Source organism: Cynocephalus volans, chromosome 6, assembly GCF_027409185.1.
Source record: "Cynocephalus volans isolate mCynVol1 chromosome 6, mCynVol1.pri, whole genome shotgun sequence".
Lineage (NCBI taxonomy): Eukaryota > Metazoa > Chordata > Mammalia > Dermoptera > Cynocephalidae > Cynocephalus > Cynocephalus volans.
Window position 1 is genome coordinate 89,923,148 of NC_084465.1, and position 14,121 is coordinate 89,937,268.

The 14,121-nt window shown below is 40.7% G+C and overlaps 1 long non-coding RNA gene across 2 annotated transcripts; it reads left to right on the forward strand.

The window, feature by feature from the left end:
* The first annotated feature begins 2,726 nt into the window (after positions 1 to 2,726).
* LOC134380582 (uncharacterized) lies at positions 2,727 to 12,699 on the forward strand. 2 transcript variants are annotated; one of them, XR_010023891.1, is made up of 4 exons: positions 2,727 to 2,857; positions 4,529 to 4,657; positions 10,629 to 10,734; positions 12,506 to 12,699. It is a non-coding gene; the product is annotated as an uncharacterized LOC134380582 (long non-coding RNA). The 2 variants fall into 2 exon arrangements; XR_010023890.1 differs by lacking the exon at positions 4,529 to 4,657.
* The last annotated feature ends 1,422 nt before the right edge of the window (positions 12,700 to 14,121 follow it).

Here is a 14,121-nt window from a genome sequence, read left to right on the forward strand (position 1 = left end):
AAAAAAATTTATAAACCCAACAAGAGCAGCTCTGTGGTCTTTTTTCTTCACTGTGTATTTCATGAACCTGAGAACTCTAGAAATGCTAGGCTAGGAAAAGAGAGGGGAAAATGAGGAAAATAACAAGAAAATGAAAAAAGGTGGTTTTTTTCCATTAGGCATCATTCTTTGATGAGTGAAAACAGTTTCCAAATACCTGTCTGTGTTTCAGGATCATTTAAGCAATTTTTATAAATTCACCTCCATTTTCTTACTGTTCCAGAGCCTAGTCACTTTTTCCCTCGGAGTTAAGTAGCAGGTTGCAACACACATGGAAATACAGGAGTTTGGGACTGGCTGGTTGCTCATTATAACACCAACATCAAATATTCAAATCCCCGTACCAGCCAGCCACCAAAAAAGAAAGAAAGAAAGAAAGAAATACATGGGTTTTATTCAAAACCTGTGATTTTTCTTAGGTGGGCTCTTTCTTTACTCACATAAAGTAGCATTGTACATAAAAATTTAAAGATTGCTTGTTAATGATTTTTTGAAAGTAATTTGCCTTCCCCTCTAAAGTTACAGCCAGGTAATACAATAAATGAACATTCTTTTCTTTGCCATGTAGTTTTCAAAACTTGGCAACAGTGAGCATTCACTGAAATTTGCCCTGTTGCATGGGGCTTAAACACTGTTGTAAGAGAAACAGGGAAAAGTACAAGCAAATGAGAATGGGGTCTGGTTTTCTACTCATATTGGAAGAGGAGCTATTTTGCATTTTCTAGAAATATCTTGGGCAGTTGGTTTGGATATGTGTGGGGCAAGAGGATGAGGCAGAGAAGGGAGAGGAAGACGGCAGAGTGGGGATGAGGAGAGTGACTGCAGAGATTTCCCTAAGCAAGACCGGGGCAGTACAGGTGACTATCCCCACCAGTGGGAGTCCCTCCAGGCAGGGGCTTGGTGAAAGGCCCAACCATGTGGGCGTGTGACCTGTGCAGTGGCACACGGCCCAGCGCCCAGCAGGCCCACGCATGGTTCAGGGCTCATTTGGCATCATCCCGAAATTCTTCATAATCTTAATTTTGCATTTGCGTTTTGTACATAGCCTGATGGCACACGGAAAACGCGCATGAGCAAAGGAGATAGGTTTGGTACACGCGTGCTGCTCCTTATCGCCTCGTTCCCATATGATGAGCACAAAATTCTGGTGGACTCACAACGCCTGGGAATTCAACAGGACACAAAACGAGGACCAGGTAAGCCTGCTGTGCCCGCGATTGCGCACACGGGGGAGCGGAAAGCCCCAACCCGCCTTCCAGAATTTGCTTCCAATGCAGAAAGGAGGTGGTGGAATTCTAAGAAACACAAAACCGCCACGGGATCCTCTCCCACCCTTTCTTATTCGCGTTACTTCCCTGTAGAAGTCACCACGCAGGCTGAAAATGACGATCTGGAAGGACAGGGAGAGTCAAGGCAACCCACAGGTCCTTTTCCTTTCCTTCCTTCCTTAGCATGAAGATGAATGGTAACATACGTGCTAAGAATTTAAATTTACCTTTTTTTTCTTTATTTAGTACAACATTGTATATAGCAAAAAAGAACATACCGCGACAAGTCACGAGATCAGGGAAGAAAGGAAAAAGCTTTATAATTTAGTACCTTTAATGGCGTTTTCCCCTGCTTTTTAAACAAGGGGCCCCACATTTGCATTTTGCACTGGGCCCCAGAAATTATGTAGCTGGCTGAGGGGCAGGTGCACAGCTGTGGCAACGGGGCCCATGGGATGTAGCTGGAACTGTAAAGCTGATCTAGTTATATTTCTTAAAAATGACTCTGAATTCCTTGATAAGACAATTACTTCTTTTTCCTTACTAATTTCCCTTACTACCAAATACCATGTTTCTCTTCCAAAGCACTTTGCTCCTGGTATATTTCCATGAGATAGAACAGGAAGCTCCAAGCAGTGGCTTGTCCTTGGCTGCTTTTGCCGGGGCCAGTACAAGAGCTGAGCTCTTTTGTCCCCTCTGCCTTTCCATGGAGCTTGGCCTGTTCCCATGAACCTGAGGTTGAAGTTTCATATTTTATGGTCTATTGAAAAATCTTTTATAAAAATCTTAAAAAACAATAATAATGTAAAGGTAAACAAAAAGGTGAAAACAAATAATTTTGGTGACTTTATTTCCAAAGGCCTAAAAAACCACAATCATATATTATTATAATTTGGGGTGTCATTAGTCATGTCTTAAATTTGTTTTCATATTTATAATTCTGTGGGGTTTACTAATCTCAGAGCTATAATACCTTTTATAACTGTAAGTGGAAGCTGTTCCCTAGGTTTGATTTGTTAGTCTTCTCTTCTGCTGTTAATTTATTGGTTTGTTTTACTTATTTTACAAAATCCAAACCTTGAAAAACAAGGCTTGACAATTTAGCTCCACTTTAAAACTTAAGAAATGGTTAGATGTGTTTCATTTATATTATTTATTATTCATTTGACTTACAAAGTATATAGGCATGGAAATTGCCTGTCAGTTTTACTACTGAAAGCTCCAGCTACTCTTACTTAAGATTAAAGTCATTCCTTTTATAATCACTTTCCTACAAGAAAATTCTCAGTGTGGGGGAGGAATCTTCCGTGGAGAAGGGTTCCAACCGTGTGGACGTCCAACCCTTTAACCTAGATCATAGCAGGATGCTAAGTCAGGAAATGACATATCGGGGCAGGAATCAGTTGTGCTACCTCCCAAGTCTATTTTAAAGCACTTTCCATTTTAAATATAGCAATAAAATATCAGCCTCGAAATGTCTGATAAGGATAAAAGCAATAGATCCAAATCCAATCTAAATCTGACACTGCCAGGAACAAGAATTCACATTGGTAAGTCAGGACTCATTTATGAGGCCATAAATGGGTGGGCCAGCTATAATTTGGGTATTAAACTTGTAAAATATATTGATGGTATGGAAGAGCTAAATAAATAATTTACTACAAGAAAATTGGAAATCTTTACATGGTACTTAATTGACCAGTTGGTCTCCCAGATTCTCCATGCTCCTTGCTTTGCATTTGTGTGTTTTTCACAGGCTAGATTTTTCTTTTCTTCACTTGAGTTTAACTTCCCTCTGTAGTGAATGATCACAAGTTAATGCATTTCTGAAAATACAGTTTCCATTTGAAATTCTGCCAATCCATTACATGCCTTTGACAATTTCATTTGCCTTTTAGGAGGATAAGTGTAGCCCTCACTCTGTCTGTTCTGGGTTTAGACAATTTTCTTCCTGGCCCAAAAAAGCCTTTTCAATGCCACATCGTGGAGTTCTGTTTTGAACACAGAATGGGAGGGTTTTTGATGAGATGCTTTAAAATTTTTACTGAACCCTTTTGCTTGGTGTTTTGAGAATCTACTGAATAGGGAGAAACATGATTTTAAAAAGCCATCACTGTCTCCTAAACATCTATGAGATGCCAAATATGGTTGTGGAAGAAAAAGAGAAGGAAACACGGAAACCCACACTAAGGTAGTGGTATTTATGTTCGTGTATTCAGGAAAACAAGTAGATTTCTTGGACAGGGTTTTAAATTGATTTACTCCATTGTTATGTGTATAACAATGACATGTTACAAATGGCTTTTGTATCTTTTATTTTTTCAACTCCTGTGATAGTCCCCCAAAGGAAACAGATATCACAATGGCCAATTTAACTAAATGAGAAAACTGAGGTTTGGGGAAGTTGGGACTTGTGCAAAGTAATGTATCCAGTAAATAATTAGGCTGGAGCCTACAGCTCAATTCTTCAGAATCCCAGATTTGACTCCAGTGTGAAGGGTCATTTTGGGCTTTCAGCTGCAGGCAATAGAAAGGCCAACTAAAACAAGCTTAAACAATAAAGAGTTCCATTGGCTAGAATAACGGGAAGCCCAGAGGGGATGGACTTCAAGTGTGGTTCCATCTAGGTTTTGACTCTATTCCTCTGAAGTTCTTTCTGCTCTGTGTTCTTCTGGGTTCTGACTTTGACTTCAGACTGGCTATCTTCATGGCTGCAAAATGATGGTCAGTAGCAAATGGGACACTATGTTTCCTAGTTTACCCCTGACAGGTTGAGAGTCTGATTTCCCCACTGTTATTTCTTAAAAGCAAGGTAGAATTTTTTTACAAACTTCCAACAACCATTTTCCTTTTCTAGAATTGGAGCATGTGATGTCCTCAACCAACGATTAGCAAGGAACATGGGATTAGTTGGATTAGTTTAGTCTAATCAAAGCTAACCCTGAGTTACATGGAATATTCAGAGTAGGGAACGTACCTGAACAAAATCAGGATTCTTGCAGGAAAGAAGAAATGAAAACAGGTGACAGATAAACAATCAATACAATCATTTACAGTTATTTATGTGATTTCGGTAGGCAGCACATTTAAGAAAATTCACATTTGTTATGGAACAAGGTAGCAAAAAGAGACTTTTTTGGTTTGCTCAGAGAGACTGACTGAACAACTAAATTCTGGTTATTTCAATGTCACTTATGCATTTCCTTATTTTATTTCCCCAGCAACACCCCTGCCCCAATGTGGCTTCTGTTTTGGCCATGTCTGGACCCTGGACTTCTTACAGCACGATGGCATGCATAACCCTTAGGACACCCAAGGATTTGGCAGAGGCACCAACTCTCCCAGACACCGTAATTTCAATCGTTGCTAGACCCACTTGTAAAGGGAAAGTACACAGAGAAGTTAGACATACAGAATGCTGTGCAATTCCAGAGGGAAGGTAGATCAGAGTGTATTGAAGTGAGGCTTGGCAGTCCAAAATATTTGCAAATGTGCTAAGGATTAGTTTACCAGCAATTTGTTTTTCTTATACTAAACTACTGTTCCAGCCCCTACCTCATTGAAAAGAGTAAGGCCATAGAGCTAACACAATTATTTTCTCCCTGACACTGACTTTATTGAACAGTACATACCAGGAAGCTTTTATTTTTTTGTCTGGAGAATTCCTGGTGTTCTAAATATGCAATACCTTCCTTGCAGCAGATGCCTTGTAGCAGTCATGCCCTGAATGCTGGCAACACTCTGGCTGTTAAACCAGGCCTGGCCATCCAGGCTGGGGCTGGATGAACCAGATCCCGCAGTATGGGGACCACATGTCAGAGAGCAGTGTTCAAGATGTGCTCACTGGAGATGCTGAGGAGGAGAAAGTACCAGCTTACTTTAACAACATTGCGTGTTTTTAAATGGAGGATTCATTTAAGCAAGGCAGTATACTTTCTCTACAGGCATCAGGCCCAGTTAGGCAGTGGAGAGCAAAGAACACAATTCCAAACCCCTGACATTATGTCTTTTTAAATGAGGTTGAGTCTTAGTTATTCACAGTGACTAGCAGGACTGGTGACATGATTTGCTGGGCCCTCTGCAAGATGAAAATATGGGCTCCTTGTTGAAAAATTATTAAGAATTGAAAGACAGTGGAATAGAGTATTAAATCAAGCATGGAGCCCTTTTACATGTGGAGCCCTATGGGGCTGCACCAGTCTTACCCCATGCAGCCGGACGTGGTGACTATGCTCTTTAAAGTGACAAACAAATTTTCTATCACTACTTACTGTATGTATTTCTTAGCTCTACATAGTGATTTTCTTCCAAAGAACTCAGAACATAAAAAAAACTAAATAATTTAGAAATTAAGAATTGTTTTAATTGGAGGGGCTGAGCCTAGAGGCAGATTTAAGAGAAGTCAAGATTACGTAAATAAAATTATTTATTGGTTTTTGCTCTGGAGTCAGTCTGGGTTTGCTCAAGTCAAATGTGGTTAGACTGTGCTTTAATCTCTGAATGGCCTTAGGTGAATTGCTTAAATCTCAAAAGTCTTGGTCTCATTTTCTGCAAAAAGGAGATAATTCTAGTGCCTACCTTATTGGGCTTCTGTAGGGATTAAATGCAATAATGAATGAAAAGTGCTTAGCATAATGCCTGGCTCATAGTGATTGCTCAATAGATATTAGCAATTGCCATAATAATTATTAATAGTTCCCAGAGAGAAGGGATGGTTGAGGACTGAGAATTCTCTAAGGACATCTTAGAGAATCAAGCTGTGTTGTCTTTACCTGTGCCTAGTTACTACTAGAAATTTTTTTAATGTTTTTTTTTTCCTGACAATATGCTCTTTATTTGTAGAAAATTCTAGAAGAAAAATTTCAAGTGAAATTAACACATAATCATGCAAAGATAACAACTGTTATTATTTTGATATATTTTTCTTTCTTTGCATACATATGTATAAAAATCGTATCCTAGTGTATCTACAGTTTTATGTCCTCCTTCCCCTCCTTACTGTGAATATCACCTCATGACATTGTAAATATCACCTCAAGTCATTAAATGATATTTAAGAATTTTTATGACAGCTTAATTCTATATTGGGCAGATGTTCCATAATTTGTTTCCCTATCTCTTAGACTTTTAAGTGTTTCCTACTTTTCACTATTATAAATTACACTGCTATGAATGATCATGTGCATTTTTATCTCTGATCACCTCTGACTATTCCTCCCTTACAGAAGAGTTCTCTCTTAGAGAAGGGTAAGGAAGAGGATCCCAAACCTGTTTAAGCCATCTGATAGAGACTTCCAAAAAGGTTGCACCAGTTTCTCTCCCATTAGGTGTCGATGGGGGGAATCCTATCTCCTGAAACCTTCTCCAGCATCAAGTATCATCATATTTGCAAACCTTTGACCATTAAATAGGCAAAAAGTTGTAATATTTATAATACTTTGTTTTGATCAACAATGAGGTTGGACATATTTTCATTGAGCAGATGTGTGACTCTGATGTTGTAAGTTCATGGCTTTTTGCCAGTTTTCCTATTGGAGAAAGTCAATTGTGCCCTGTATTATTTTTAATCATGTACCCCAAATTCTTATATCCTCTACTAATAATGCATATCATATCAGGTAGTTTTTTGTAATAACGTATTTTTATTATTGAAAACGTACAGGATCAGAGTATGAAGTGGTAATGGTAAGACAGTAAGGTATTTGACACAAATGTAGCTACAGACAGCTTCTTTCACCATCGTAGTCGTGTTAGGTGCAACTTAGCTTTCTAAAAAATTATGGCAATCATAACAGAGAGCAATATTTCCATATTTTACGTGAGTTTGAGAAGCCAAGTCATCATCAAAATGTTAATAATAATTTTTTTCCATGTGGTGGGGCAGGTGATTTTTATTTTATTTTACTCCTTGTACTTTTCAAAATTTCTGTCATGAACACCTATGATGTGGCAGAACTGAAATTACAAGTCAAATTAATTATTTGACAAATTACAAATGAGCCACTTAGCGCTTTTGCCTTTTTAGTCTTCATATACTCAGATCTAGCAGTTGCCTGCTAGCAGAGCACTCGTGGGAGGGGTGCCATGCAGTGGGTACCACCACAGGATTTTGCGTCAACTAGATCTGAGGTCAAATCCACAAGGCCTCGTTTTGGTTGTGTGACCCTAGAAATTAATGTTTTGTGCAATTTTGTGTCTTAAAAATGAGGCAATAATATTTCTTTAATAAGGCTGTCATGAGAAATAAATGTGATATAATATTCACCACAGCCATAGATAGGCACAGAAGGTGCTCAACCCATGAACGTTACTGTTATTATTAAGTCAAAGTGGTGCCAAGCCCAGCTCAATGAATAAATCAGAGTCTATAACGGCACTCAAAGTCAAATCTACAGAGGCCTTATTTTATGCCTCTTTTGCCTTCCCCCGGTGCCAGTGATGTCAAAGGACAAAGTTCACTGTGATCATGCCTGCCTGCCTGCCTAATCGGGCCTCAGGAGGGCTGGGATGGGACCGCTGCTCTCACAGGAGATGTCCGATGGGCTGTGGTTGCTCTTCTCTGTCTCTGTCCCCATGTCTGTGGCTCACCCTCTCTCTGTCTCTGTCTCTCTCACACACCACATACTCACAATCTCAACAAGTCGTTATGTGTAGGGAAGGAGAAATATCCTTTTACCCATCTTAAGTGCATTGGCTGGGGCCCCTGTAACCAAAGACAGAGAAAAGCAAACAAATTTATTTATCGTAAATTTTCCATCACATGGGAGCCTTCATTAGAAAATGAAGACCTGAAGAAGCAGTTAAGCCTGGATGTTTCTTTGCTAGGTTTGATGAAGAGTGGAGAGTTGTGGAGAAATATGACAGGACAAAGAGGGCATGCACTAAATGTAACAAACTGGCAGAAACTCAGCAAGGCCTGCTAATCCAGATTCCTCTTAGCATCCCTGTATCTTTGGAGCTAAGGATGCTCCACTCCTCTGGGTCTGTGACCTACTTTAGGGGAAGGTCAAGAAGTTCGTGAGGCTAGAAGGAGTTTTGTGGCACAGGTGGCATGACAGAGGCATAGGGACAGACCCTAGCCTGTTCTCTCTCCAGGAGTTGGGCTTATATTTCTTCTTATGGTGAGTTGTGTTGTTCTGATTGGCCATAGCTTATGTTAATGAGGACTTAAACGACATACCCAATGGGAGTTGCTGAAGCGTTATGTTAATTAGGTGATTTTTAGGCTTGTGATTATTGGTTCCCTTAGTATGTAAAGCAGGGTTTCAGAGGGGACTAATGGCATGGAGTTCTGTTGCGGTTATGAGTTCCTTTTTCTTTTTATTTTATAGGGAAGTCCCATAGGGCAAGAACCATCATTTTGTGTATCTTTGGGTGGCACCATCTTAAGTGGTCCTCCCCGAACCTAATACTTCAGCTTAAAATATTTAATACTCCCAGGTGCCATATTTTGGAGTAGTGTGTCCTGAACCCCAACACGTGCATGATGGAGGGTATACATTAGTTGATTACTTTCAACTGATTTTCATGTTACAGTACATGGCTATAACCACAAATATAGTCAAAACAACTAGTTGGAAGGAGATTGGTGGCAGTCGATGAGAAGTTTAAGTGAAAGAATAACACATTTCCTTTTGTAGTGGATTGAATTATGTCTCCCCAAAACTCACTGAAGCTTGAATTGTGTCCCCAAGTTTCATAATATTAGAAGCTTGATCCCCACTGAAACTGTTGAGGGTGGGAAGTCCTATTATGGTAATTGAAAGGTGGGGCCTTGAAGAGGTGATTGGATTGTAGGACCATGCTGTGGTGAATGGGTTAAAAATGGTGGTAAGGGGCGTGGTTTGGAGGGCTTTACAAGGACAGTGAATGAGGAAGTTGTCTTCTTGCTCTCTCTCCCTTGCTCTTTCTGCTCTGCCATTTTGCAATGTGATACCCTGCCGTCACTGTCACCACCACCAAGGCCTTTGCCAAATGTGTTCCCTGGACTTCTCAGCTTCCGAAACTGCAAGCAATATATTTCGTTTTCTTTATAAATCAGCCAGTTCCATGTATTTTGTTATAAGCAACAGAAACAGACTAATACACCTTTAAATGCAAACATTATTTTTGAGCACATTTTAGGACTGGAGTTAAACCTTAGAAAGCAGAGATCTTGCCAGGCCTGCCTGAATCAAGAGACAGACCAACTGTGATTAAGGCAGAGGCCATGGCTGCAGCCAGGAGGCTGACATACTTCAAGCAGCCCTTTCTCCTAAGTAGATGGGCAGGTCCTATCAATCTTGAACTAAGAGTTACCTGTCAAATTGGCAAAGAATTACAACTCTAATGCTGGTAAGGCAAAACGGGCATTCTCATATTCTATCTGTGCAGTGTAAATTGAGACTGTCATCTGGAGGGCAACTGGTCAATTCATAGTTTGACTATCACACCCATGTGTATTGTCAGTGAGGATACTTTTAGATGCAATAACAGAAACCCTTGACAAAACCTTGACTTAGACAGGAAGGAAATTCATTATCTCAAATAACAAGTCCAAACCTAAGAGAGGTCCCAGTCTTGTCAATTGAGTGGCTCTTTGGTCATCAGGGTCCAGTGTCCTTTCTGCCTTTCTGCTGTGCTATCTCCAACATATTGGGGTTGTCCTCATTATTAATTCCTCTTGGTCACAGTATGGCTGCAACAGCTCCAGCCATCACAGACTCATTTGACAATGTCCATGGGCTGGAAGAAAGAATGTCCCTTTCTTGTGTCTCTAAGAAGAAGAAAACTTTCCAGGAGCTCCTCTGCCCCACTCTAAAATTTTCCCTCACATGGCTCATTGACTAGAATTATATCACATGCCTATTCCAAATCCTATCATTGATAAAGAGAATGAAGTTACACAGTTGGCTTGGGGCTGGGGAAAGACCCTGCTTCCTCTGAAGCACAGACTTTCCCAATATCTGGATAAGATGTGAGTTCAACTAACAAGGAAGAAGTTCATGAATTTTTGCTGCCTAGGCACCAATAGAATCTGCCATCCTCTTTAAGGCAGTACTTGCCAGAGTTTTCCACAACACAACACATGGAAAATTTTAATACTTGATGGCACACTGGAGCAAATTGCAGAAGGTTGTGGGGAGCTCCAATATAGGGCTTGGTGAAAATAATTACCACTTTTTCTTTACATTATATAATTACAAAAAGAAAAATAAAATACAAAGTACTAAGAAAGATATTGAATGTCGAATTTGTATGAATCTTCCAAATAAAACCTTTTCAAGTTTTGAGATAAGAAACTTGAACTTGCTTCTATAAACATATATTTTTCTATTTCAGGTTTTATGCTTGATATGGCTATACTCACCTCCTGATCAAGACTTTTCTTTTAATGATGATCTCTTCAAATTCCTTATAGTCACAAGAGAAAAACTTTATTCTGAAAGTAGGTGATAAGAAAAATTGTAAGACCATTTTTATAACCATTTAGACATTTTCTTCAGTTGCAAATCTATTAAAAAATGTAATTGGTCTTCCTTTTCTTTCACTGAGATACAACACTGAAATTTCTGTTATTAATGAAATTGGGTTTCAAACTCATTTGAACTTTTTCAAAGCAGGTCTTTAAGAATAATGACAGTGTTCTAATGTGCATGTGAAATGTCAGAGCAGGCATCATCACCTGGCCTAGAAGCACCTCAAGTGCAAGTGGACAGAGATGTATAGTGTATATGAAGAAACAGTCCCTGGATGCCCCCTTCCGGAGCCCTGCTCAGTCTCCATTTTGCCCCTCTGCTCAATAACTGCACTTGGGCCATGAACTCCTCCAGCAGCTCCATGGTCCTTGTCCCCCAAGGGCATGGTGTGGTCTGTAGCCACTTGATCAGGAGAAGCACCTGTTCAGCTATACTTAGGGTGACTCTAGAACAGTGGTTCTCGGAGTGTGGTCCCCTGGCCAGCAGCAAGAGCATCATCTAGGAACTAGTTAGAAATGCAAATTATGGAGCCCCACCCCAGACCTATTGAATCAGAAACTCTGGGGGTGGGCCCAGCATTCTGTGCCTTAAAACACCCTCTGGGTAATTCTGATGCACACTCAAGTTTGAGGATCATAGTTCCAAACACTGAAGACCGATGCTGCTCACTGTGCTTATCTTTACCACTTCCCTGATGTCCCCGAGTCACCTGCTCACTTTCAGGACAAACTTTCCTTCAAGGGCAACACGTCCTGGTATTCAATGCACAGGACAGCAGAAGCTGGCGACAGTCTGAGGAACTGTTGTAATTCAACCCTGTTTCCACCGTTCCGGTGTGTTTTCTTCTGACCCTTTGGAGGAGCAAGAGCCGAGAGGGCATCTGAGTGCCAAGTGGCTTTATTCTTGGCTCCACTCTTCTCCAGCTGAACCTTGATACTGTGGTACTGACTAGACTGTAGCGTGCGATGCTTAAAGAGCATCTTCACGTGCTGGCTCTTTGGATTCTCCCTAGGAAGGTAGCATGCAGGGGAATTTGTATCCCTAGGTGTAACTTGCCCAAGGGCATATATTTGATATGTGGTGAAGCTGGGACTTGAACACAAAGTATTCTGGATCTAAACACTGTTCTTCTCTTGCCCCAACACAGAACCTACATGTCAGCAGGTCAGGGTCAATTTCCTTCCTATAGTTTTAATGATAGGACTTTCTGAGATTTTCTTTATCTAAGAAAACCACCCCATGTTGTTAAACATCCTCACACATGGAAAATTCTTAGACTACCATCCTTTCTTTGTAAGTAAAACCATTTTTATTATTCTTTTCTGGTAAAAAGTCAGGGGTAATAATAATAACAAAATTTATTGAGCATCACTATGCTCCAGCATGCTTACATGTCTATTGTTATCTAACCCTCACTCCAACTTCATGAGGTAAGTAGTTATAGCCCCATTTTGTAGAATGAACCAAGAGAAAATGGCTAAGAAGTGGTTAAGTAGGAATTTGAGCCCAGGTGGTTTGACTCCAGAATCTATCTGCCCAACTCCAGTACCATGTTGTCTTTAAATGAGGAGAGAGATCCCTGATAACTTACTTTGTGTTTCTTTGTATAATTCCTTTATTCTGTCTCTCCGGATAAATCCAGCTGCTCTTGTAGTTTCCCCCAGGTCTTACCATTCAGTTAATCTCCTTTTTTTTTCTTTTTCTTTCTTTCTTTTTTTTTTTTTGTTAACGGCACTTCAGCAGTAAACACATTCAGGAGCCTTTTACTCCTGGGTTATAACTTCCACGGTGGCAAAACTGTTCTACCATGTTTGGGTGTCGACCTCCCTTAGGAAGTTTTTCCAGGTCCTACCTCTACAAGATCAGCAGGAATCTCTGCTTCTATTCCCTCCAGGCAACACACTCCTACTCAGAAGTTCACATTAGATAACGACTCAGCCAACCATTATTCTTGAGGTTTCAATAAAATGTCTCAATGTAATCAGTACAAAAATTTTCTATTATTTTGAGTAATTTTCAGGTTAATTTACGTAGACTAATCAAAATAAAATGAAGTCAAACTCAAGTCAAAACAGTCAACTCAACCTGTTTTAAAAGCTTGGAATTCAGGGACCCTGAAAGGAATGGGATTAAGCCCAGGCTGTAAAGCTAAGAAAAATGCTTTTATCATTACTCCTAAATATCTGGAGCAGTTCTGGGCATGAGATTGGGGAGCAGAGACAGGGATTGCCACATCAAACAGGGCACCTGCCATTCCTTTGGTCTGAAATTTCTTCCGTCTTTGTCCTGAACCACCCCCAACAGTCATCATAGTCAGATGTCCACGTAGATATCTCCTCCTCCCTGGGGAGCCTTCCCAGTGCCCCCAAATTGGGCTAGGTGTCCCCCTCCTGAGCTCTTTCAGTGTCCTGTGCTTGCCCACTCTGCTGAGCCGCCTGGCCTCCATCCGCCCTCAGGTAGCAGGTCCTTGTGGGCAATGACCTTGCCTCACCCTTCATTGGCTCCTATTCCTACCTAGTGAAGTGGCTGGTTCACAGATGCTCAATTAATATTTAGTAAGTGAATGAATGAGACCCTATTGGTGCAGATACTCTTTTGTTGTTGTTATATATTTACCTTTTCATCTCTATAACAGAGGAAACTTGACTTTCCTATGTTAGTGAACATAATTAGAGCCTTTTTCCCCTGACTTCTTTCCTTTAATTAGGTGGATCATGAAAAATCACAAAGTACCTTAAAAAATGAACTGATTCAGAACATCCCAACAGATTATTAGCAGCTCCCACGGATTCTGCAAGGCACTTTTCATGGTGCTCCCCTTTCCTCACTGATGTTTTTAGAGTCTGTCTCAGAAGGAAAAAAGAGTTGCGCTGCTGGGGCTGCTTTTCAACCCAAGTTCCCAGCCAGGCCTTTTTCTTCTACAATTTCCCGGAGATCAGGCCAGTGGCTGCTTCCTGCCTCCTGCTAAGCTGGACTAGGGGGTTGATGGTTTTACTGTTCTTAGGTAAGCATGGCGATTAACAGCTGCGCATTCAGTAGCTTGAGGCCTCCGTTAAATTGAGAGGGTTGGAGCCACACATTCCACAAACGGTTGGAAACGTCTCAGCCTTTGGTTCCTTATTATGAGAATGTGACTGGGGCTCTGGGCTAAACAAGGAATACAGCAATGGTTTTGATGTCTTTTGTTTCATGCAGCCCATAAAAGAGCAGCCTGGCCTCCGTGTCCGCACGTGGTTTGGGCAGATAGGCCCTCTACAGTGACAGCTCTTAACTTTCGATCGGACCCGCCCTCATTGAGTTACCTGCAACGGGATATCTTGCGTATGCTGTTTCATTTTATAGCAGCAGGCAGCAAC